Below are 5,096 nucleotides of genomic sequence, written 5' to 3'. Positions count from 1 at the left end.
GTAAAGGCACTGAACTATATCCTACCTCAATCTGTATATTGGGACTTTTCTTTGGGGTGCAGCATATAATGGCCAGAAAAAAAGGAGTCAATGCTATCCATTTACTCATAATTTCAAATAATTTTGTTCTGAATCAAGTTCTACATCCCTTTTACTCATTTCTGTTGGTTGTTAGTGGAGTGGCAAACTATATAACTATATTCATGTTGTCATTTATGTTTTTTAAACCAAGAGCAAATAGGTGTTCATGTTGAATTTTATGCTTTCTAAGGATGTCTACTAATGAAAATATTGATAAGCTATGTCCTCTTTATTCTTCAATATAATTTTGATTAAAATGTTGAAGGATAAAATTACACATGGTGACATGCACAGATCTTAAGTACTACAATTAAAGAGTTTTGATAATTGAATAATGTGCATGAAAGCTATTGGCCTACAGTTTCTTTCATTTGCAAATGATTTTTTTTTCTGGTATTAACAGAGTAATGTTGGTCTCCTTAAAGACTTAAAATATGTTCCTGCACTATGTTATGAAAAAGTTTGAGTAGAGTAAAATTTCTTTCTACTATGTATAGCTATGTTCTTCAGTGATATGATTGGGGCCTAGAGTTCTCCAAATGGCAGTTATTTATGAGTGTTATCAATTATATTACCAATAATAAATGAGTGAACTTTGATAGTTTGAATCTTTCAAGGAATCTACTTCATGCAAGTTAACATATTTGCTGGAATAAGCACACTTATGATTATCTCTTGTTATCCTTTTAATGCTTGTATAATATATAATTGTGCCTTGTCTCTCATTACTGTTACTAATTTATTTTCTCTTATTTACATAATCATTAAAATGATACAGTAAGTTACCATCTTATTAGTTGTTTCCTTTCATCCAATGTATACTTTGTAAAAATTTTCCACTCATTTTGGTCTTAGTTGAATTAATTAGAAATTATATGACCTTGTCATATATTTATGATACCTTATAATTTCCAGGTTTTTTAAATTTTATTTGAGACATTAGGATTTACATAACATATCTTTATTTTGAACTTATCACAGCCCACACTCAAATATGATTATTTATCTTCATATGTAATGTACAAACTGTACATTATTCTCCTCCATTACTTTTAGTATTATTAGTACTTCTTTTATTTCTACATATTTCACAGACCACAGATTTCCTGGTTACTGTTTTTGCATTAAACAAAATTTTAAAAAATGTTACTGACCACTTCTAATATACTCTGTTTTTTTTTGTGTGTGTCATTTTGTTTTTTAGATTTCTGAGTTCCTACCAAAGTTTATTTCTTCCTGCTTTAGGAATATTCTCTGGCGTTTCTTATTGTGTTTTCCCTTGGTGATAATTTCTCTTAGCCTTTGTATACCTAAAAAGTCTTCATTTGTTCTGTGTTTTGTTCTAAGTTAACATTTATTTATTTATGTATTTAAAATGGAACCCTTCACATATTTGTGTGTCATTCTTGTGCAATGGCCATGCTAATCTCTGTATCGTTCCAATTTTAGTATATGTGCAGCAGAAGTGAGCACCTAAATTAACTTTTTAAAAATTTATTTGAAATGTGTGGTTTAAAGAAAGAGAGGCTTCCCAGTCACTGCTTCATTCCTTAAATGGTCTGCAGTAGCTACGACTGGGTCACGCCAAAGCTATTAGCCAGGAACTCATCTAGTTGCCAAAAATGGGTGGTAAGGATCCAACCGCTTCACTGATCACCTTCTGCCTCCCAAGGTATGCGTTAGTAGGCAATCAGAATTAGAAGCATATCTGGGACTCATAGCCATGTACTCAGATATGGAATAAGGCATGCTAAGCAGTGTCTTGCCCATTAAACCAAAGGGCCACCCATGGCCTTTTTTTTTTTTTTTTTTCACACGGGAGGCATTCTTTATTTTTTTTCCAAAAAAAACTTTTTATTTAAGGAATACAAACTTTATGAATTTCAAAATACAACTTTAGGAATATAGTGATACTTCCCACCACACCTGCTCTCCCACCTGCACTCTCACCCCTCCTCCTCCTCCCTGCCGTATTCCCAGTCCCATTCTCCAATGAGATCCATTTTCACTTTATACACAGAAGACTAATTCCATACTAAGTAAAGAGTTCTACAATTTGGGCCTTTTGTTTTTAAGGCATATTTCTTCTGGCAATATAACTCTTAAGTTGACACTTTTATTTATTATTATTTTAATCCATACTTGAATATGTTTCTCTATTATGTCCTGAATTACCTTGTTTATGATTAAAAGTCTGCTGTTTTCCTACACCAATGTTTTGAAGTGCTTCCCCTAATTTTCTTCTAGGGATTTCATAGTCTCAGGTCTTAAATTTAGGTCTTTCATCCATCTTGAGTTGATTTTTGCATATGGTAAGAGGTAGGGATTGAATTTCATTCTTCAACATATATGCATCTGGTTTTGATAGCACTATTTATTGAAGATATTATCCTATCTCTAATGTATGATCTGGGCAGTTTTGTCAAAAAGCAGTTGGCTATATATTTGTGGATTAATTTCTAGGCTCTCTATTCTGTTCCATTGATTTGTGTTTTTCTTGATATTTATTTATTTATTTTTGAGAGAGACAGCACAAGCTTCCATCCCCTGGTTCATATCCCAGATGGCCCCAATATCTGGAACTGGGCCAGGTTGAAGCCAGGAGGTTCATCTGGGTTTCGCATGTGGGTGAAAGGGGCCAAACCCTTGATCCATGTTCTGCTGCTTTTCACAGGTCTTTATCAGGGAGCTGGATAGGAAGTTGAGCAGCTGGGACACAAACTGGAACCCATAAGGGATGCTGATGTTGCAGACAGTGGCTTTACTTGCTATGCCATAATGCTGGCTCCTATATTTCGGTTTAAATGCTAGTACCATAAAGTTTTAATTATTATATACTTTTTATTATGCTTTAAGTCAGGTATTGTGATGCCATCAGCTTGATTTATTTTTTTCCACAGGATCCCTCTGGTTTCTTCGGGTCTTTTGTGATTCCATATGAATTTTAGGAATTTTTTTCTAATTCTGTAAATAATGTTACAGACATTTTAATGATACTAATTCTTCCGATCCACAAGCAAGGAGTATCTTCATTTTGTGTGTCCTTGATGATTTCTTTCATCAATGCTTTGTAATTTCATTGTGGAGATCTTTTGCTTATTTGGTTAAATTTATTCTTAAATATTTGATATTTTGGTGGCTTATGTGAATGGGATTTCTTTCTTGATTTCTATTTCAGGGAGTTCATCATTAATGTATAAATAAAACTACTTCTTTCGTATGTTTATTTTGTGATCTGCAATTTGACCTCTTTGATAAGAACCCCAAAGCCCAGACAACAAAAACAAAACTAAATAAGTAGGATTATAGTAAAGCTCAAAAGCTTCTGTATAGCAAAGGAAACAATGAATAGAGTGGAGAAACATCCAGAGGAATGGAAGAAAAACATTTGATGGTATTGGGTCGTAAATTTAGGTATTTGATCCATTTTGAGTTGATTTTTTTTTAACTTTTATTTAATGAATATAAATTTCCAAAGTACGATTTATGGATTACAATGGCTTCCCCCACATACCGTCCCTCCCACCCACTACCCTCCCCTTTCCCACTCCCTCTCCCCTTCCATTCACATCAAGATTCATTTTCGATTATCTTAATATACAGAAGATCAGCTTAGTATATATTAAGTAAGGATTTCAACAGTTTGCTCCCACACAGAAACATAAAGTGAAAAATAATAGATGATTTTTTTTTAAATGATGATGAAATCAGATCAGACCTATTGTCATGTTTAATCCCGGTGAGAGTCAAGTTGGGAGTTGATAATTTCTTTTTTTTTTTTTTTTTACAGAGGGCATTTTGAGTTGATTTTAAGTGTAAGGTGTAAGTTAGGGGTCTTGTTCCATACTTTTGCATGTAGAGATCCAGTTTCCCCAGCGCCGTTTGTTGAAGAGACAGTCCTTGCTCCAAAGATTGATTTTAGCTCCTTTGTCACAGGTAAGTTGGTTGTAGTTGTGTGGAATCATTTCTGGAGTTAATGTTCTGTTCAATTCATCTATGCATATGTGTTTTTACCAGTACCAGGCTGTTTTGACTATAACTGCCCTGTAGTATGTCTTGAAATCATATTGTGATGCCTCTGGCTTTGTTTTTATTGTGTAAGATTGCTTTAGCTATTTGGGGTTTGCTCTGTTCCCATAGGAATCTTACGTTTCCATATGAATTCTAAATCTGAGAAGAATGTCCTTAGCATTTTGATTGGAATCACATTGAATCTGCAAGTTGCTTTTGGTAGTCTGCAACTGTCACCTAGCCTCAGTTAGAATGGCTTTCATACGGAAATCAACAAACAATGCTTTCTGACAAGGTTATGGAGAAAAGGGTACCCTAATCCACTGTTGGTGGGAATGTAAACTGACACAGCCACTGTGGAAGACAGTATGGAGATAATTCACAAATTACATTTAAACTTACCATATGACCCAGCCATCCCACTCCTGGGAATTTACTCAAACCAAAAGAAATCAGCATATGAAAGAGTAAGCCGTACATTCATGTTTATTGCAGCTCAATTCATAATAACTAGGATACGGGTCAACCCAGATGTCCATCAACTGAAAACTGGATAAAGAAATTATGGTATATATACAATATGGAATACTACACAGCAATAAAAAATGAAATCCTGTCATTTGCAACAAAATGGATGCAACTTGAAACCATTATACTTAGTGAAATAAGCCAGTTCCAAAAAGACAGATACCATATGTTCTCCCTTATCTGTGGTAACTAATAGAGTATCTAGAAGGTAATCGATAGATGTGAAATTGACACTTTGATATGTGATGATTTTGAACAGCCCTTGTCTTGACTGTTGAAGAACAGTGTTTTTTTGTTTTTGTTTTTCTTTCATACTGTTTGTCAAACTCTTAGCGTAGCATTAATCTTACGAGTCTGAAAATGGGTCTTTGTAAAAAATAAGCATGGGATTAGGAGAGGGAGAAGGAAGAATGGTGGGAGTGTGGTTGGGAGGAAGGGTACAGTGGGAAGAATCAATGTGTTCCTAAATTTGTATA

General features: G+C 34.1%; 1 non-coding gene across 1 annotated transcript; it reads right to left on the bottom strand.

Moving 5' to 3' along the window:
• Positions 1 to 1,450: 1,450 nt before the first annotated feature.
• On the bottom strand, positions 1,451 to 1,554 carry LOC149128147 (U6 spliceosomal RNA). The gene has a single exon (XR_016230692.1). It is a non-coding gene; the product is annotated as a U6 spliceosomal RNA (small nuclear RNA).
• Between the last annotated feature and the right edge of the window lie 3,542 nt (positions 1,555 to 5,096).

The sequence above is a fragment of the Oryctolagus cuniculus genome, chromosome 2 (assembly GCF_051225735.1).
Source record: "Oryctolagus cuniculus isolate XC-2025 breed Fujian yellow rabbit chromosome 2, ASM5122573v1, whole genome shotgun sequence".
Taxonomy (NCBI): Eukaryota; Metazoa; Chordata; class Mammalia; order Lagomorpha; family Leporidae; genus Oryctolagus; species Oryctolagus cuniculus.
The sequence above is the reverse complement of the archived record's forward strand: the minus strand, read 5'-3'. Positions and strand labels throughout refer to the sequence as shown.